Here is a 21,872-nt window from a genome sequence, read left to right as displayed (position 1 = left end):
CTAAATCCTTCTGATAAGTGTAAGTGAAGGGAGCTTCCAATCTATCTGCAAGGGTAAAAGGAGGCTGATCTCAGGCCTGGAAAGATTTGGGGTTCCCTATGGCACATCCAGGCAACCCCAGCTGTTTCATGTTGTGGAGGGAAGGAAGATGAGAATGAGTTGGGCTACACAGTGGTTGCGATATGGATGATCATATAGAATAGAATAGAATTAGAATAGAATTTTTTTTTTATTGGCCAAGTGTGATTGGACACACAAGGAATTTGTCTTGGTGCATGCGCTCTCAGTGTACGTAAAAGAAAAGATACCTTCGTCAAAGTACAACATTTACAACACAAATGATGGTCATAGGGTACAATTTAACACTTAGTGATACAACACTTAATGATAATCATAGGGCACAAGTAAGCAATCAGGAACAATCAATATCAATATAAATCATAAGGATTACCAGCAACAAAGTTAGTCATACAGTCATTAAGTGGAAAGAGATTTGTAATGTATTTTGAACTTCGAGAGGGAATTTTGGGCGGGAAATTGCACGTTGCTGATTGGTTGAAGCCGCAGCCAAAAGAGTATTTAAAGAGGGGTTTTTGCCGGTTGTCTTTTGCTGGGTCACAATAAATTAAAGAGCTGTTGCTACTTGTTGGTCTCCTGTCTCTTCATTGCCCGAACGTAACATTGGCGACGAAGGTGGGATGTTGGGGCAGTGAGATCCAAAGGAAGAGCTGAAGGAACCAGGAATTCCTTAACCCAGCCAGTTTGCGGAGGCGGAAAATAGCGATGTCCAGCTACACGCCGCCAGCGCCATTCGACCCAGCCAAGGAAAAATGGGGGTCGTACATGGCTCGTTTCGAGTGTTTCCTCGAAGCGAACGAACTACAGGGAGTCTCGGACAATCGGAAGCGGGCGTACTTCCTGAGCCACTGCAGTCCAGAGGTCTTCGATACGGCAGAGTCACTCTCAGAACCAACGCCGGTACAATCGGTACCGTGGCAGACACTACAAACAACACTTCGAGCGCACTACGCACCGGTACCCTCAAAGTTCGTCCAACGGTTCGAACTGAGGCAACGGGTACAGCGAGAAGGCGAATCCATAAGTGTGTACATGGCGGCATTGAGGAAAGCCGCAAACCACTGCGAGTACAGAGATTTGGAGGACTCCTTACTCGAACAGCTCATTTGCGGGGTCAGAGACATCAGACTACAAAGGCGGCTGCTGTCTAAAAGCAACCTGACCCTAGCGATAGCCCTGGACGAAGCCAGAGCTCATGAAATGTCCACCAAGGCGGCGGAGACCTTGCAAAAGCCAAACGCGCAAGGTGCCGGGACAAAGACTACACCGGTCCATAGCGAGGAAGTCCAAGCCGAATCGGACGGTGAGGAAGAGGAAGAAGTGTTCCACACCGGGAGGCTGGAGAGAGGTGACCGGGACGAATGTGTGAGCTGTGGGGGGCAACACCAACGGCAAAGCTGCAGATTCAAGGATGCGGTTTGTCGGCGGTGTGAAAAAAAAGGACACATAGCCCGGGCATGCCGAGCCCCCCAACCTTTCCGCCAAAAATTTAAACCGACCAATCAGAGCGCGGGAGCAGCGAAGCGGCCAGGGATTGGTCCATTTAAAAAGGGCGTGAAGTTAAACCAGACCACTGTGAGAGTGGGCCACGCATCGACACGACTAGAGAAGAAGATATTTACCCAAGTCTACGTTGAAGGGGTGCCGTGTCCCATGGAAGTAGACACTGGGTCGTCAATCACAATTATGTCCTGGGACACCATCGTGAGAGACTTGCCAGCGATCGCTAAACGTCAGCTACAAACCCAGAAGTTGAGGGTGCAGGACTACCAGGGGAATCGGATCCCTGTTCGAGGAGCTACATCTGTCCAAGTCAAATACGGACAATTCACAAAGACCCTGCCGATCACCATAGTAAACGGAACCCTACCGAGTTTGCTAGGGTTGGACTGGTTCCGAGCTTTGGGTATGGGAGTGACCGGGGTCCACAGGAGCGGCATCATCCTCAGAGACGAACTACTGAATGAGTTCGAGGACGTATTCAGGGATTGCCTTGGCAAGTACGTGGGGACCCCTATTTCTTTCAACCTCGACCCCCAGGTTGCCCCTATTCGGTTAAAGGCTAGGAGGGTCCCTTTCACCCTAAAACCTAAAATTGACCGGGAATTGGACAAGTTAGTAAGCCAGGGAATATTAGTCCCCGTCGACCATGCAAAATGGGAGACACCCATAGTAACCCCAGTCAAACCGGACGGTTCGGTCCGAATTTGCGCTGACTACAAAGCAACGCTTAACAAAGCGTTGCAGAAAAGTGCATACCCCGTTCCAGTGGTGCAACATCTGTTACACTCTTTAGGGCAAGGGCAGGTCTTCGCCAAACTAGATTTGGCCCAAGCCTACCAGCAGCTACCTGTAGATAGCAGCACAGCTGAGGCGCAGACAATCGTCACGCACCGGGGGGCTTTCAAATGTACGCGACTCCAGTTCGGAGTTAGCGTGGCCCCGGGGCTTTTCCAGAACCTAATGGAGCGATTATTACAGGGCCTACCAGGAGTGGTACCATACTTCGACGATGTATTGGTATCAGCTGAAAACTTAGAGGAACTCGGGGTAAAACTAAGAAAGGTGTTGGGAATTTTTAGGTCAGCGGGGCTGAAGGTTAAGCTAGACAAATGCCAGATTGGGGTGAAATCCGTAGAATTCCTAGGTTACAGGATAGACAGGGAAGGAATCCACCCCACGGAGAGCAAGGTACGGGCCATTAGAAAGGCCCCAGCCCCAAAAAACAAGACAGAATTACAGGCATTCTTGGGGCTTGTTAATTTCTACGCGGTAATTCTTAAAGAATAAAGCAACAGTAGCCGAGCCGCTACATAAGTTGCTAGCAAAGAAAGCTTTGTGGTCATGGGGAAAAGAAGAGGCTAGGGCATTTGAAGGGGTAAAAAACCTTTTGTCCAGCGATAGCCTCCTCATCCAGTACAATGGCACGTTGCCACTAGTACTAGTTTGCGACGCTTCACCATACGGGGTGGGGGCAGTGCTTAGCCACAGATTACCAAATGGAACAGAAGCCCCTATAGCGTATTATTCCCGAACTATGTCCTCGGCGGAAAGGAACTACAGCCAGTTAGATAGGGAAGCGTTGGCCATAGTCTCCGGGGTTAAGAAATTTCACGAATACTTATTCGGACGAAATTTCGAGATAGTCACGGATCACAGACCCCTTCTAGGGCTTTTAGCGGGTGACTGCCCTACGCCCGTGGCACTTTCCCCCAGGCTGACCCGATGGACTATTTTCCTAGCAGCATACTCCTATAAGTTGCTCTACCGCCCAGGAAAAGACTTAGGGCATGCGGATGCTCTGAGCAGATGCCCTCTACCAGAGACAATTGAGGACCCCACCCCGGGAACACCCGTCTTACTAATCGACTCTTTGGACTCTGGCCCAGTCACATCCAAGCAGGTGGCTAGGGCATCGTATAGAGACATTACAATTAGGACTGTGATCGGTTGGATGCAAAGGGGTTGGCCCGCTGTGCCGGGCGAGCGTTTCAAAGAATTTGCGAAAAAACAATCAGAACTGTCTGTTCAAGGGGGGTGTCTGTTATGGGGGGATAGGGTAGTTATTCCAGAAAAATTACGCGAACATGTGTTGGAACTGTTGCATGAGGGCCACCCAGGGATTGTGCGAATGAAGAGTTTAGCGAGGAGTTATGTATGGTGGCCCTTAATGGATAAGGACATTAGCGACAGGGTAGGGAAATGCCAATCCTGCCAAGAATCGAGGCCGCTACCCCTACAGCCCCAGTTAGAGAGTGGGAGAAACCCCAGGGGCCATGGTCCAGGATTCACATAGATTTTGCGGGGCCGTTCCATGGGCAGACCTTTTTAATTGTGGTAGATGCCTACTCAAAATGGTTGGAAATAATCCTCATGAAAAGCACAATGGCCGAAGCAGTAATCACAGTCCTAAGGCATCTATTCGTAACACACGGCCTGCCCGACACCTAGTCTCTGACAACGCCCGCAATTCACGGCAAAGCAATTTGAGGGGTAAAAACCTTTTGTCCAGCGATAGCCTCCTCATCCAGTACAATGGCACGTTGCCACTAGTACTAGTTTGCGACGCTTCACCATACGGGGTGGGGGCAGTGCTTAGCCACAGATTACCAAATGGAACAGAAGCCCCTATAGCGTATTATTCCCGAACTATGTCCTCTGCGGAAAGGAACTACAGCCAGTTAGATAGGGAAGCGTTGGCCATAGTCTCCGGGGTTAAGAAATTTCACGAATACTTATTCGGACAAAATTTCGAGATAGTCACGGACCACAGACCCTTCTAGGGCTTTTAGCGGGTGACTGCCCCACGCCCGTGGCACTTTCCCCAGGCTGACCCGATGGACTATTTTCCTAGCAGCATACTCCTATAAATTGCTAGCAAAGAAAGCTTTGTGGTCATGGGGAAAAGAAGAGGCTAGGGCATTTGAAGGGGTAAAAAACCTTTTGTCCAGCGATAGCCTCCTCATCCAGTACAATGGCACGTTGCCACTAGTACTAGTTTGCGACGCTTCACCATACGGGGTGGGGGCAGTGCTTAGCCACAGATTACCAAATGGAACAGAAGCCCCTATAGCGTATTATTCCCGAACTATGTCCTCGGCGGAAAGGAACTACAGCCAGTTAGATAGGGAAGCGTTGGCCATAGTCTCCGGGGTTAAGAAATTTCACGAATACTTATTCGGACGAAATTTTGAGATAGTCACGGATCACAGACCCCTTCTAGGGCTTTTAGCGGGTGACTGCCCTACGCCCGTGGCACTTTCCCCCAGGCTGACCCGATGGACTATTTTCCTAGCAGCATACTCCTACAAATTGCTCTACCGCCCAGGAAAAGACTTAGGGCATGCGGATGCTCTGAGCAGATGCCCTCTACCAGAGACAATTGAGGACCCCACCCCGGGAACACCCGTCTTACTAATCGACTCTTTGGACTCTGGCCCAGTCACATCCAAGCAGGTGGCTAGGGCATCATATAGAGACATTACGTGAACATGTGTTGGAACTGTTGCATGAGGGCCACCCAGGGATTGTGCGAATGAAGAGTTTAGCGAGGAGTTATGTATGGTGGCCCTTAATGGATAAGGACATTAGTGACAGGGTAGGGAAATGCCAATCCTGCCAAGAATCGAGGCCGCTACCCCTACAGCCCCAGTTAGAGAGTGGGAGAAACCCCAGGGGCCATGGTCCAGGATTCACATAGATTTTGCGGGGCCGTTCCATGGGCAGACCTTTTTAATTGTGGTAGATGCCTACTCAAAATGGTTGGAAATAATCCTCATGAAAAGCACAACGGCCGAAGCAGTAATCACAGTCCTAAGGCATCTATTCGTAACACACGGCCTGCCCGACACCCTAGTCTCTGACAACGGCCCGCAATTCACGGCAAAGAAATTTGAGGGGTATCTAGCTGGAGAGGTATCAGACATGTCCTCTCGGCGCCTTTCCACCCGGCGACAAACGGACTTGCAGAACGTTTCGTTCGGAGCACCAAGGAAGCGCTATCCAGGATAAGTCCAGGCGACTGGCAAACAAAAATAGACACTTTCCTGGCCGTCCAACATAGGACCCCTTGTGTAACAACTGGCCGCAGCCCAGCAGAACTTTTAATGGGCAGGAAACTTAGGTGCCCGCTAGACCGACTAAACCCAACCTATACCTCAGACGGGTACAAGGGTAGTCTGGAAAGAACCAGAGAAATGACAGTGGGTGACCTAGTTTGGGCACACAACTATAGCAAGGGCCCAACATGGTTAAAAGGGGAAATTTTGGGCATAACCGGACCCAAATCATATGTAGTCGACATGGAGGACGGCCGGGTATGGAAACGCCACATAGACCAGCTAAGAAAACGTATACCAACCAGATTAGAAACCAAACAACCAGGCCCTGACTAGAGAGGGCTGCAAAGCACTGTGAAGCAGTATATAGGTCTAAATGCAATTGTTATTGCCATGACCAGCAATAAGGCTTTATGTAGAAGGTACTCATATTAATGCAACTGGGCTTGTTGACACAATCAGATATTCTGGCATGGGTAAACATCCTGCATGAGTTTGCTTCACCTTTTTATGGGCATGGTCTCAGCATATATGATTCACCTTGTTGAAACTAAGCAGGTCTGAGCTGCTTAGGAGCTGAATGGGAAACCACCTGCACATTCCTACCTTTGTGTCCTCTGTGATAAGAGGCACTGCACCTAACAACACAGAAACTTCCCATATGTTTTTACAGTCTCAGAGGATCTGAGTGATTGGAACAAGCTGGAAGACAGTCGATAATCTAAGGTAAGTTTATGGCGTCTATTATTCCGGTAAAATGGATTATGCAGACAACATCCAATCATCTTTAATGGATATTGTGCAGTTGTTGAGGAAAAAGACAACCGGTTAAAAGCACTAAATGTCTAACCAAGATCAGTGACCGAGATACCCTGGAATTGCCCTCTGTGCATATCCTGGTGTTGACAAGTAAAGACAGCAAACTGGTAAAACAGCTTTTCAATTTTATTGTATGAAGGAAGCTACTGATAGGAACCGTGTATTTCCCTTGTCTTTAGCAGAGCTTAAAAAAAAAAATAACCCACAGGAATTTCTTATCTTTGACCTTGTGGATTCATATGTTATCAGTAAATCTCTCCCATACAATCTCTCCTCAGATTCAAATGGTATGTTATTCTAGGTTATTTCTGATCATTATCCCGACTCTAAATGTATTGCATCCATTGATAAAGGGTGCTGATTTGCATGAGGAAAGACTCAAAAACAGAAGTATCTTTAACCCTTTCCCCCAAATCATATTTAAAATAAGCTTTTCTTTGTCTCCCTGATACTCCCTCCATCTAAGTACCTGAGTGTTGTAGTGTTGGGCAAAATCAAGACAGACAAGTAATAGGAATCAATATCTATAAAATTCTGCATTCTTGAATGAATGAAGCAGCTATGTCTCATTGCATAATTGCTTTTGTTCAAACACATAGCCTTTGAAGACAGACACAGATTTCCCAGCATAGTGTGAAATTTCATTCTCATTTAATTATTTGTGTAGAGTTACGAAAAGCACAGACATCACCCTGCCAACAAAAGTGCGATAATCAAAGCTATGGTTTTCCCAGTTGCAATGTAGGCTGTGAAAGTTGGACCATAAGAAAGGCTGAGCACCAAAGAATTGGGGCCTTTGAACGATGGTGCTGGAGAGGGTATCAGACATGTCCTCTCGGCGCCTTTCCACCCGGCGACGAACGGACTTGCAGAACGTTTCGTTCGGAGCACCAAGGAAGCGCTATCCAGGATAAGTCCAGGCGACTGGCAAACGAAAATAGACACTTTCCTGGCCGTCCAACATAGGACCCCTTGTGTAACAACTGGCCGCAGCCCAGCAGAACTTTTAATGGGCAGGAAACTTAGGTGCCCGCTAGACCGACTAAACCCAACTTATACCCCAGACGGGTACAAGGGTAGTCTGGAAAGAACCAGAGAAATGACAGTGGGTGACCTAGTTTGGGCACACAACTATAGCGAGGGCCCAACATGGTTAAAAGGGGAAATTTTGGGCATAACCGGACCCAAATCATACGTAGTCGACATGGAGGACGGCCGGGTATGGAAACGCCACATAGACCAGCTAAGAAAACGTATACCAACCAGATTAGAAACCAAACAACCAGGCCCTGACTACCAATTGTTTGAATCTGCAGCTGACTCAAACCCGAGGCAAGCGGAGGACTTATCTGATTCCGATGAAGTCCAGCGACGCCAACCGGTTCCTCCTGAAGGCAACAGGAACGAGTCTGCCAATAATCCAGGGCCGGACGGCCTAGAGGAGGAGCGGGGAGGAACAAACAGTCCCTCCGACCAGCTCGACTCTCTCCCAGAAAATGAACTGCGCAGGTCAGAAAGAGTTAGGAGACGCCCTGTCTACCTGCGTGACTACGTAGAGAGATAACATGTAAAGATTATGTAAATAGAGGTACAAAGCGTTCTGGGAGGGAAGGAGTGTAATGTATTTTGAACTTCGAGAGGGAATTTTGGGCGGGAAATTGCACGTTGCTGATTGGTTGAAGCCGCAGCCAAAAGAGTATTTAAAGAGGGGTTTTTGCCGGTTGTCTTTTGCTGGGTCACAATAAACTAAAGAGCTGTTGCTACTCGTTGGTCTCCTGTCTCTTCATTGCCCGAACGTAACAAGATTGGTGATGGGAACGATGAGAAGATTAATAGTGATTCCTATTTAGTGCAGATTTAGTAACTACTTTGACAGTGTTGAGGGAATTATTTGTTTAACAGAGTGATGGCCTTCGGGGGAAAAGCTGTTCTTGTGTCTAGTTGTTCTGGTGTGCAGTGCTCTATAGCGTCGTTTTGAGGGTAGGAGTTGAAACAGTTTATGTCCAGGATGTGAGGGATCTGTAAATATTTTCATGGCCCTCTTCTTGATTCATGCAGTATACAAGTCCTCAATATAGGTCCTCAATATAGACAACAGGATGTGAAAATCATTTCTGGGTGACACAAAGGACAATTAGAGTGAGAGGAGAAGGAAGAGGATGGTAAGCAGGTTCTCCATTGAGAAATTCCTCAGAAAAAAAGCTACCTTGAGAATTGCTGCCAACTAGATCTCAAAATTTGGTTGTTTCATTATTGGATGAATTGGATTGGATTCATTATTTATAATCATGATTCAGGGTACACGGTGCTTTGCAAAGTGTAAGAAGATAGAGTACAGTCCAAAGAGCTTAAGAGTCTGAAATTTAGCATAAAGAAAGGGTAACAAAAAGTGTAATGATTTGTGGCAATGACTTGGGAAATAGAAAGAAAAGCTACAGATTAGACAACCAGCATGTAAAAGATATCTCAGTCCACAGAAGGAGGGAGGACATGGAAAGCCTTTCAAAAGAGACCCACCCAGTTTTCCAGGGGGTAAAACAAAAGTGTGTGGAAGGGAGAGAGAATTAGTATTCTTTTTTTTTGTCTGGATTACCTCAAAGGGCTAACAAAAAGAGACACAGGGTACAAAATAGTCATGTGACGTCCTTTTAGGACAAAACCAAATACAATACACAAAGTTTGCATCATACAACTCCATTTTGTTATTTTCTGCACTTAATTATTAGTCTGTGGTAGCTGAGACCAGTTTTGGACTACCGTGCACAAAACTATAAGCATTTAGTCCTTACTTCTGCTTTTTATATGTCTACATTTTAAGACATGACCCCATGCAGTTCTCTTTATTGGTGCCAGTGAAATCTTTAGTTTAGCCTAGCTCTTAAATCTATTTAGATGAAGTGCTAGATGAAATACAGTAGCATATATATTGTTGTGACAAATAAAATAAATAAATAAATAAAAAATAAATCTTGAGAAACGGAAGGAAAGTAGAAAAGCTGAGCTTGAGGAAGAATTTGAAGATGACTGGTGATATACAATTTTAGGAAACAGTTAAAAGTTTAAGGAGCAGCCATATAATATTGGATGGTGGAGTTCAGAAAATTAAAATACAGATGTAGATGGACTAGAGTATAGGATGATTTTATCGATAATATTAGATGTTAGATTACTCTCCCCTAAAATGTTGCTCTCTAGGATTACAGTTCTGTGAAATCCCAGTGATGAGATTGGATAACTGCTTTACAGGTAGTCCTTGATGACCACAATTGAGCTCAAAATTTCCATTGCTAAGCAAGAAAGTTATTAAGTGACTTTTATAAACTTTCTTCCAATAATTATTATCAATAGCAATAGCACTTGGACTTATATACCACTTTACAGTGCTTTACAGCCCTCTCTAAGTGGTTTACAGAGCAAGGATATTGCCTCCACCAATCTGGGTTGGGTCCTCATTTTATCCACCTCGGAAGGATAGAAAGCTATAGTTATTATCAATAGCAATAGCACTTGGACTTATATACCACTTTACAGTGCTTTACAGCCCTCTCTAAGTGGTTTACAGAGCAAGGATATTGCCTCCAACAATCTGGGTCCTCATTTTATCCACCTCGGAAGGATAGAAAGCTTGAGCCTGGTGAGATTCAAACTGCCAAATTGCAGTCAGTCGGCAGTCAGCAGAAGTAGCCTGCCCACAGTGCCACCGTGACTACTAAGTGAATTACTGCAATTATGTTAATAACATGGTTGTTAAGTGAATCTGGCTTCCCCATTGACTTTGCTTATCAAATAGTCTCAAAAGATTGTCACATGATCCCAGGATACTGCAACCATCATAAATACATGCCAGTTGCCAAGCCTTCGAATTTTGATCAAATGATTATGTGGATGCTGCAACCATTGTAAGTGTGAAAAATGGTCAAAGTCACTTTTTTCAGTGACATTGTAACTTTCCATGGTCACTAAACCAATGGTTGTAAGTCAAGGACTACCTGTATATTCTTATCTCTGTCAAGTGCAGTCCCCAAAGGCTTTAGAATTTGGCCTCGGGACTATATTCTAAGAATTTTTCATGAACCTGAGAAGAGTTTGCTCTTTTTATAGGCTTTATAGAGGAGAGTCATGTACATAAACTGAATACCCTTCCTCTGAGGAAGAAACCAGGAAGAAGAAGAAAATTTATTTTCCATTGGCTGAAGAACACAAAAGGATCTCTGATCCTCAGTGTCAATTGGATAGTTTCATTATCCAATTACTTTTATCATATATGAGCCATGGCAGCGCAGAAGTTAGAGTGCGGTACTGCAGGCTACTTCTGCTGTCTGATGGCTGACTGCAATTTGGCAGTTAGTTCAAATCTCACCAGGCTCAAGGTTGACTCAGCCTTCCATCCTTCCAAGGTGGGTAAAATGAGGACCCAGTTTGTTGAGGGCAATATGCTGACTGTGTAAACTGCTTAGAGAGGGCTGCAAAGCACTGTGAAGCAGTATATAGGTCTAAATGCAATTGTTATTGCCATGACCAGCAATAAGGCTTTATGTAGAAGGTACTCATATTAATGCAACTGGGCTTGTTGACACAATCAGATATTCTGGCATGGGTAAACATCCTGCATGAGTTTGCTTCACCTTTTTATGGGCATGGTCTCAGCATATATGATTCACCTTGTTGAAACTAAGCAGGTCTGAGCTGCTTAGGAGCTGAATGGGAAACCACCTGCACATTCCTACCTTTGTGTCCTCTGTGATAAGAGGCACTGCACCTAACAACACAGAAACTTCCCATATGTTTTTACAGTCTCAGAGGATCTGAGTGATTGGAACAAGCTGGAAGACAGTCGATAATCTAAGGTAAATTTATGGCGTCTATTATTCCGGTAAAATGGATTATGCAGACAACATCCAATCATCTTTAATGGATATTGTGCAGTTGTTGAGGAAAAAGACAACCGGTTAAAAGCACTAAATGTCTAACCAAGATCAGTGACCGAGATACCCTGGAATTGCCCTCTGTGCATATCCTGGTGTTGACAAGTAAAGACAGCAAACTGGTAAAACAGCTTTTCAATTTTTATTGTATGAAGGAAGCTACTGATAGGAACCGTGTATTTCCCTTGTCTTTAGCAGAGCTTAAAAAAAAAAATAACCCACAGGAATTTCTTATCTTTGACCTTGTGGATTCATATGTTATCAGTAAATCTCTCCCATACAATCTCTCCTCAGATTCAAATGGTATGTTATTCTAGGTTATTTCTGATCATTATCCCGACTCTAAATGTATTGCATCCATTGATAAAGGGTGCTGATTTGCATGAGGAAAGACTCAAAAACAGAAGTATCTTTAACCCTTTCCCCCAAATCATATTTAAAATAAGCTTTTCTTTGTCTCCCTGATACTCCCTCCATCTAAGTACCTGAGTGTTGTAGTGTTGGGCAAAATCAAGACAGACAAGTAATAGGAATCAATATCTATAAAATTCTGCATTCTTGAATGAATGAAGCAGCTATGTCTCATTGCATAATTGCTTTTTGTTCAAACACATAGCCTTTGGAAGACAGACACAGATTTCCCAGCATAGTGTGAAATTTCATTCTCATTTAATTATTTGTGTAGAGTTACGCGAAAAAGCACAGACATCACCCTGCCAACAAAAGTGCGTATAATCAAAGCTATGGTTTTCCCAGTTGCAATGTATGGCTGTGAAAGTTGGACCATAAGAAAGGCTGAGCACCAAAGAATTGGGGCCTTTGAATGATGGTGCTGGAGAAGACTCCTGTGAGTCCCTTGGACTGCAAGGCGATCAAACCGGTCAGTCCTGGAGGAGATCAACCCTGACTGCTCTTTAGAAGGCCAGATCCTGAAGATGAAACTGAAATACTTTGGTCACCTAATGAGAAGGAAGGTCTCACTGGAGAAGAGCCTAATGCTGGGAAAGATTGAGGGCAAAAGAAGAAGGGGATGACAGAGAAAGAAGTGGCTGGATGGAGTCACTGAAGCAGTTGGCATGAGTTTAAATGGACTCCAGAGGATGGTAGAGGACAGGAAGGCCTGGAGGAACACTGTCCATGGGGTCATGTTGGGTCAGACACAACTTTGCAACTAACAACAACAACAACAATGAAGAGTTACGTTGGGATTGGTGGAGGAAGGGATGATTAGGATGGAATTGAAAATGAATGTAAGAACAGGAAGAAAGGAAGGTGGTATTCAGATGGTTCAATTATTATTGAGAAGTAATAATTATTCTGATATTTTTTATCTCTAGAGGGAAGCTATAGCATGATATCTATGTGATACCTTTTAGTATGTGATCTGATCATAAGGTTGCAGCTTCTCCAGCAAACACATTGGTTCAATATTTTAAAAGAATATCAGACGAAATTTGAAAGTGGAGACTTGATAACCTAGGCCTAGGCCATGTACTGAAGCAGGGTTGTAAACCTGAGGCTCAGGTATCATAGCTCACCATAGAATGCCTTAGATTAGACCCCTGGAGCCCCTACCAAAGCTATCAATGTATTCTGATTGCTTGAAGAAATACAGTTTTATTTATTAACCTATTCTCACATGCTTCAAAATATATGTATATGCATATGTGCCACTTTGGGGGCGGGGTCCTTCTGGACCAGGGGTTGGCAACCTTAAACACCCAAAGAGCCACAAAGGTCCTAACCAAAGCCCCCCATTCAATTCTGGAGCCAGCCAAAAGTCCAGTTCCCTCACCATAGAGTCTCTTCCTAGCGCAGCGTCCTTTTTCCTCTGCCGACCAGAAGTCCAGTTTCCCCACCATAGAGTCTCCGCCTAACATGGCATCCTTTTTCCTTTACCTGGCCTTAACTGAAAGCCTTATTGGCAACTGGGAGCTGCAGCAGGGGGATGAAAGAGCCACATGCGGCTCCAGAGCCACAAGTTGCTGACCCCTGTTTTAGACTAATGAGTCCTGCTTGATGAACAGGTGGCATTTGTAGCTAGGAGGGTCTTTGCTCAGCTTTGTCTTGTTCACCTGTTGTACCAATTCTTGGATCAGCAGACCCTGCCTACAGTCAATCATGCCCTAATCACCTCCAGATTGAACTACCGCAATGCAGTCTATATGAAGCTGTCCTTGAAGAGTATTCAGAAGTTTCAGCTTGTACAGAACACAGCCATGCAGGGTCTTATTTGTGCTCCTAGAAGAGTGCATGTTACAACTCTGTTCCAAAACTTGGACTGGTTGCTAGTTTGCTTTTGTGTCTAATTCAAGGTGCTAGTTTCAACCTTTAAAGTCTTTTATGGCATGGATGTGAGAGACTATGTTTCTCCACTTATATTAGCCTGCCCCATCAGAAAGCATGCTGCAGGTACCATTGGATCCACATTTGGTGGGTCCCAATAGACATGCCTTTTTGCTGTGCTGTACCCCTTATGGAGCATCCTTTCCCCAAAATTAGATTAAGTGTATCCCTTTTAATATTCCACAAGGCCCTCAAGACCAGGATATGTGACCAAGCTTGGGATTCTCATGGAGCTAGAGACTTATCTAGATGGCTTATTGTTAAAGGGGCCATCTCTTGTTCTCCCTCCACTTTGATTGCATTTTAGACTTTTTAGAATATTTATTATTAGGGTTTTTTAAAAAATATTTCAAGTTGCTGTTTTTATACCTTTTACCAATGGTTGTGCGTGCCCCTCGGTGAGATGGACTGCTATATAAATTTGATAGATAAACAAATATTTTAAAAATAATTCTCTATTCAGAAATATAACTAAAAAAACCCTTTCTCAGGGAAGTCGACAAAAGTAAATAAATAAATAAATAACGTTTCCAGTAGACCAAATGGATATTTCAGTCTAGTCAATAAAGCTACATTGCACCAGTAAGGTTGCAATGATGAACAGAATCATCTATTTTAGGAATATTCTTTCTCCTCTTCCTCCTTCAGAAGATTTACATCAGGTTTTAAATTTGGTAACAGATTATTATAAATATTTTTGCAAAAATAAGATATTCATAATATTTCATAATTGCAACGCATCTACTTCATCCAGTGCTTGACAAGTGTTTCAGTAATCATATCTTAAATAATAATGAGTCCAACTGCCTGGAAATTCTGTAGTGAAATTCTTTGTCCTCAAGCTTGATGGAGAATTTTGGTGGACTTTTTGCTCACTGCATTAAATCTCACTGCATTAATTTCTTGTCCAAGTTTGGGATAAAATAAGGAAATGGTCAGATAGAAATTTAAAAACTCCACTTTCAGATGCACACACACATACCCAGAAAGCAAAGTCAATAGAACCTGAAACATTTTCTTAATATGGATACTATTTAGTATAAGAAATAAGATGAGTAGGAAAATCATCATAGATCAGTCCTATGGGGAAATGGATGCTAAGCATTTCTCCCCAAGTTCTTCCATAAAAAAACACCAGCAGATCTTTCCCATGCCTGCTATTTTACAGCAAGCTGCTCATTTTAGTCAAAGGGCTATGTCACCTCTCTTTTTGTATTTATTTACCCGCTATTTTCGATATTGTTCCAAAATTGTGCAGTAATCAGCCTGGCGCTAAATGGGGCCTGATGGGGATGTAATTAATTATTCTCAGTGCCTTTTCAATGAACGTGTTAAAAAGCAGGGAGTCAAAACCTCCCTCTCCCTCCGTATGTAATAGTATACCTCAGCTGGCTTTATTGGCTCAAAGGGAGGGGGAAGAAAAAGGCACATTTGCTTCCCTGCTGATAGCATGTTAAGCATGCTCACTTCACAGGCAGCGCAGATGAAAGTGTAATTGCATGGAAGGTGAATTGATTGCAATTAACCTCAGGACTTGGCCCCAGGCTGGGTTCTCTCACCTTCTTCCCAGGAAAGGTGTCATCAGAGGCGTAATAGGAATGCATCTATTGCAGCAGAGACCATGCATTTTGGGTGAAAGTACATAAATCACAAGGGGGAGAAACATGCTTTTGTAACCAAATGCTCAAATTTAGAAACGAAGCAACATAAATCAGAAGCTGATGCTGTTGAATTATATCAAGAAACATAAATTATATAGTGGGGATCCAAGGGTCGGCAAAGGGTTCACTGAATAATGAAATGAGCTTCCACAAAAAGGGCTAAATTTCTGTGAAACCAAAGGTATTGCAACCCAACCTTCAGAAAGAAAGGTTGAGGCTGGAAATAATTCCATGCATCCTCTCCAAATGTACTAAGGATCCAGTCAGTCTATGTGGATTGAGATAAAGAACTATTCCCCTTACTAGCTGTGAAGTCCTTTACAGGTGAAGAAGAGGACGTGGACAAGATGTGCACATCGTCCCATGCTGTAGAGTAACTTTTTCGTGAGTGCTTTCTGGATGTTTAGTTTTCAAGAATGGTTGCAGGAATTGGTTATTTCTAGTCTAATAAAACAAGAGGGCTAGGGGTGATATGATAGCAGTGTTCCAATATCTAAGGAGCTGCCACAAAGAAGAGAGGGTCATCCTATACTCCAAAGCACCAGAAGGAGGACAAGAAGCAATGGATGGAAACTAATCAAGGAGAGAACCAACGCAGGACTAAACAGACATTTCCTGACAGAACAATTAACCAGTGGAACAACTTGCCTCCAGAACTTGTAGATGCTCCAACACTGGAAATTTTTCAGAAGACAACCATTCTAGAAAGAGTGCAGAGAAGAGCGACAAAGATGATTAGGGGACTGGAGACTAAAACATATGACAAACAGGTATAAGAATTGGACTAGCCTAAGAATAAAATATTTTAGTTAAATTTTAATTGGTTTTTAATCAGTTTTTACCGTTTTAGTGATTTGGCTATTATAATATTTAGTTTTAATTGGGTTTTATATTGCTTATTTATTATATTGTCTTATTTTAATATGCCTGTGAACCACCCTGAGTCCTACGGGAGATGGTGCGGTATAAAAGTATGATAAATAAATAAATAAATAAATATATGTGTAGTCTAGAGAAAAGAGAGAGAGAGAGCAATTAACCAGTGGAACAGCTTGCCTTCAGAAGTTATGCTCCATCACTGGAAGATTTAAGAAGAGATTGGACAACCAGTTGTCTACAATGGTATAGAGTTTCCTGCTTGAGCAGACAGTTAGACTAGAAGACCTCCAAGCAGTGGTGGGATTCAGCCAGTTCGCACCACTTTGAGAGAACCGGTTGTTAACTTTCTGAACAGTTTGGCAAACTAGTTGTTGGAAGAAATCATTAGGGCAGAGAACCGGTTGTTAAATTACTTGAATCCCACCACTGCCTCCAAGGTCTCTTCCAACTCTGTTATTCTATTAACTCTGAGAATGGGCGTGATTTGAGAAATTCTGCAAGGCAGTTGAAGTTTCCTCACCTGTCCTGATGGGGACAATTCCCTATCAGGACAATTTTGAGAAAAATTGTGAAGGAGATTCTTATGTTTTGCAGTTTCCAGTCCCAGATGTTTTACTCTCTGCATCATTGGGGCAGCTTATTAGGGAAAAAAAAGAATTGCTGGCCTGTTTTCAGGGCTATTCAAGCATCACTAATACAGCACACAAGAGATGGCACAATGGCTTCTAGCTCAGCAGCTGGGATTAGGGATAGGGGACCGATTGCATAGGTTCACATCACCAAATGCTCACTTTTCAAACCAGCAGGCTAACTGAAATGTAACTCAGTAGTTACACTACTGAAGGTTTGTGATGCAGGTCTTTCAATGAAAAACAAGAACAGATTTAACAACTAGGCATATATTAGAAGAGTGCGAAAATAATATGCAAAAATGTGCTATATCAAGGAAAATATTTGCACTAAATATGGGGATTAGAAAACACTGATACAATAGTGTATATTTAAAAGTAGTGTAGAAAACCGCTTCTCTTTAGAAAAAAAAAACTAGTACACTGGTGCAGAAATGAAATGAGTTTAAGGCTGTAAGAATAAAAAACTGAGTAAAGATAAGATTCCTTCAACTACTTAGTGGATGAGGTAATAATACACGTACTTGGTCACAGGATTGAAAGGACTGGATTGGTTCATAGGAAGCCTGAATATCTTGGAAGCTGAATGATATTTTTGCCACTCATAACAGAATGATTAATTTTTGAAAAGAAGTGAACAAGCAAGCAAAAGGGAAAAAGAAAAAAAAAGTTAATTAGTACAGAAGTATATCTGTTGACAACAGAATTACCAAAATTTACTGTTAGTGCTCACTATATTGCTGATTGGAGATTAGCCAATAAAACATTAAATTACATTTAAATACATTAATTTTTTTTAACAATGTAAGGACTTAAATTTCTGGGAAGGGGAGGGAGAAGTGGAAGGCGAAGGGGAGAGGTGGAGGAGGAGGAGGAGGAAGAGGAGGAGGAGGAAGAGGAGGAGGAGTAATATTAACGATAAATATTGGTTACAGTGGTTAATTTCTAATTTTACTTTCCCATCAAGATGAGGAAAAGGGGTGCATTTTTCTTGTTTTCTGAGAAAGGCTGGGAAGATGTCCTAATTTTTTGCAAGTCATCCCCTCTTTCCCAATTAACTATCATTGGTTAACTCTAATAATTGAGATTCCCAATGTAGTTTATGAGACTATATGATTCTTTCAGTACTCACTTCAATGAGCACCAGTTTCCTTGCCCCTTCTGTTTTTTAATATTTAAAAGAGATGCTTTTAGTTTGAAAATAAAAAAGAAAAACAACCTCCAGAATCATTTTTATTTCCAAGAATTCCTCTGAGCACCAAAGGGATACTATAATATATAAATGGTAACTACTGTGCTACAGTTTTAAGTCTGGAAAAGTGTTTACCTACCTAAATAAAACAATTAATCAGGATAAATTTGCAGAAGAACAGGAAACTAGAAGAAATGATAGATAGCATTCCCATCAATCAATACTTTATCATAGTTAATTCTCTACCAGGGAGCCATTTTATAAATGGGCAATTTCTCCCTAGCATCCATTTTGTGAGAGAATTCTCTACATGGTCTCCACATTTCAAATGAGCTCCCACCAGCTGAAAAGAGTTGACCCATTTTCTATACAGTGTGGCATCAATGTTGGTCTCTGAATCCAGATGCAGATTTTCTTGTTGGATATCTTGTATGATATCTGGGTGCTGCTGAAGACCTAGAAAGTCGTTCTGATGTAACAGTATGGCTTGTAAAAAAAAAACTTTTCTCATCTCCTATTGTTCATGGCAGTTATTTCTGACTCTATCTGGAAAAGCAAAAACAATCATAGAACTTACAAGATTCTGAAGAAAAGTGACAGATAATTCAGAGATTCAGAGTGCAGTTGAATTGGATTTTTAAAATATTGGTGACTAAGAGAGGTTAGAGACTAAAACCACAATGAAGAAGTAATACGTCTGGGAGAATTTGGTGGAATTTAAGAGAGAAGACGAGGAAGAGGAAGAGTTATGCCAAATCAGGGGTCGGGATTAGTATATCTAGACAGAATGTGAGAAAGCATAGAATGTGTCCATGCCATGTTATACTTAAAACTGTGTGTTGATGCTGCTGCATAATTCTTAAGTTTATATCCCTTCTCTTAAAGGTAAAGGTAAAGGTTCCCCTCGCACATATGTGATAGTCGTTCTCGACTCTAGGGGGCGGTGCTCATCTCCATTTCAAAGCCGAAGAGCCAGCGCTGTCCGAAGACGTCTCCATGGTCATATGGCCGGCATGACTCAATGTCAAAGGCGCATGGAACACTGTTACCTTCCCACCAAAGGTGGTCCTTATTTTTCTACTTACATTTTTTATGTGCTTTCAAACTGCTAGGTTGGCAGAAGCTGGGACAAGTAACGGGAGCTCACCCCGTTGCGCAGCACTAGGGATTCAAACCGCTGAACTGTTGACCTTTTGATTGACAAGCTCAACGTCTTAGCCACTGAGCCACTGCGTCCCGATATCCCTTCTCTTAGTACTAGAGAATTAGAACTCAAAATCCAGATTTGAACCAAAATTTGCAGAAGTATTTTTGGTCATTTTATAAACTACATTTAACTTCTATTCTCTAATCAGTGAAGTATTGTGAAAATTGGTATTGATGTTTTCTGATTTTAGCGTGATTGAACCTGCATCTAAAATATGCACACATAACTTATTAACAAAACATCTTTAATCTTAAATATTTTTAAATAAATTAAATAATTAAAAATGCAAACTAAGAAACTGCAGAAAAAAACTCTACCTTATATTTTATATTTATCAAGAGTGTTTGGGTTACTAATGAATTCACTGCTATACTATGAATAATACAAAATATTATTGTAAATAATAAATCTTGTAAATCTTTGGTTTGGGGCATTGCGAAAATCTATATACACCAATCCCCAAAGCTTTCAGCAATCTAAAGTTGACCTAAGTTCTTAGTATAATGGGTCAAAGTCAAATTACATGCACTATAATTTTATTTCTGCCTGTATGCCTGTATGCATGAATTATGTTGATGTTAAAATTCATATTTTAAATGCACATACATGCTTGGTAATATCATAGGTTTTGCTTGGTGAATCAGGACGTCTTTAATTATAAACAAAGAGGTGGGTGATCTCTTCTATTCTTTTATCCAAGAAGATGTATACCAACTTTAGTTTCTTCACTGCGCAGGTTAGAAGAGTGTTTACTTTGCCTTCTGCCTGCCCCTAACACATTTCTGGGGAAATGGTCACAAATAATATATGGTCTATGTAAGGTCTGCTTATAATTCTGGTGACAATAATATTCAATTTCATTTATTTTTCCTTTGCACGATAAGGCTCTGAATTACTAGATCATGACTTTGAGGTATCATCAACATGCTAGCCTTTTTCTTCCATGTATTGATTTTAGGATTTTGTTCAAGTCACTGAGCACACAGAATTAGGCTCAAATTTAGCTTGAGTTTTATTTTCCTTTCTTGGAGACAATCGATGTGCACTGCACATGTACATGGAGATAAAAAAATGCAAACAAAGAAATATGCAATCAAATCAAGATTTCTTGTATGCTGTGAATTAAGATGCATATGTGCCAATGTGTGCCAGTGCTATTTGTAATAGATAAAATGATGCAAAATTATAGCAGCATATGCAATGGATACTGATTGTAATTAAGTTTAGAAATTGTTGAATACAAAATACCAAAAACCAATCCAACATGAAACCTGCCATCTTCATAAATTCTAGCCTGAATTAAGCCCAAATCTTGTAAATAACCCAGAAGATAGTTACCACATGGATTTTTGTTTTTCCTTTTCCAAAATTTGCAATACAATTGTATAATCATTATTATTATAAAAATTAATTCAGAGTTGTAATTTAATTTTGAAATAAATGTTTTTTAAAAGTAGCCTTTGAAAGAAAATACAACTATTTTGCAACTATAAACTCATGTAAAGATGTGGCAAACTGGAAATGGATTTACCGCTTTTATGAAATGTGAAACAACAGAGCAATCAGATAAACACATTTGCTCATACTTGCTTCATTCTTCACTATGTGCTGAGAAGGTATCTCCTGTCAATCTTCAGGCATTCTCCTTTTTTTCCTACACCTCAATTTTCCCATTCCACAACCTTGCCTGTTGTTTTGGGAGGGTGAGTTAGCTATGAGTGTGTCATAATACATGTGAGAAGGGATGGCAACTTTTGGAGAGTGCAGAGGGAAAGGCCATAGCAGTTCCAGTATCCTACTAGATGTCACAGCAAAAAGAAGGAAGCATCTGGCACAATAACAAAGACAACGCGATAATATATTTTTATATACTACTCTATCTTTTAAAGAACCCCAAAAGCTCCATAGTTTTTTGGGGAAAAAACCACCCTACAATAAAAATAGTAGACAATGATAAATGACAAATATTTATTTTGATTATCCTTTCTCAAACTTATTATTCAATGTTGTGTCCCGGGAACATGATTATCCTACCAAAGTGCAGGGGAAAGTGCCTGGTTTTAAGTTACCTTCAAAAAGTAGACAGCATGAGACACAGAATTTTGCCCATTGTGGCCTTCTTAAGAAGAATTCATCAATATTCACCATGGACAAGAGCATAATTTATTGTGCAATATGATATCATCATTGCTCTACTCAGCTCTGGAAAGGACATCTGGAGTCACAGGTAGGGTGGGCAAAGCTACTTCCAACCATTTGTGTGCACCTAAATTTGAATCCAACCTATCCTAATTTACTCTTCTGTAATTTTTTACTTATATTGATTGTGAAGAAAAGAGGAAGTGATCGGGTGGTGGTGGTGTCTGATCAAAGGATTGTATCTTTGAGATCTTAAGGCTGCTTTCAGAACAATTTGCCATTATACTATTGCAATCTCGTCATATGCTTTAAAAAAAGACAAGGGGAAAGAAAATAAGCAAAAGAAAAGGCAGCCAAAATAATCTTTCTTGGTTTTTTTTTTTTTCCCCATTAAAAGGGCTATGTAGGTGGGAAGGATACAAATCAGGCATAGATTCAC

The 21,872-nt window shown here is 41.9% G+C and overlaps 1 long non-coding RNA gene across 1 annotated transcript; it reads left to right on the top strand.

Annotated features, from left to right (window-relative positions):
* The first annotated feature begins 11,198 nt into the window (after positions 1-11,198).
* LOC131203480 (uncharacterized) lies at positions 11,199-21,531 on the top strand. The gene is made up of 3 exons (XR_009156403.1): positions 11,199-11,302; positions 12,066-16,157; positions 18,973-21,531. It is a non-coding gene; the product is annotated as an uncharacterized LOC131203480 (long non-coding RNA).
* Positions 21,532-21,872: the final 341 nt, after the last annotated feature.

Source organism: Ahaetulla prasina, chromosome 8 (assembly GCF_028640845.1).
Source record: "Ahaetulla prasina isolate Xishuangbanna chromosome 8, ASM2864084v1, whole genome shotgun sequence".
Lineage (NCBI taxonomy): Eukaryota > Metazoa > Chordata > Lepidosauria > Squamata > Colubridae > Ahaetulla > Ahaetulla prasina.
This window is presented reverse-complemented; position numbering and strand designations above follow the sequence as displayed.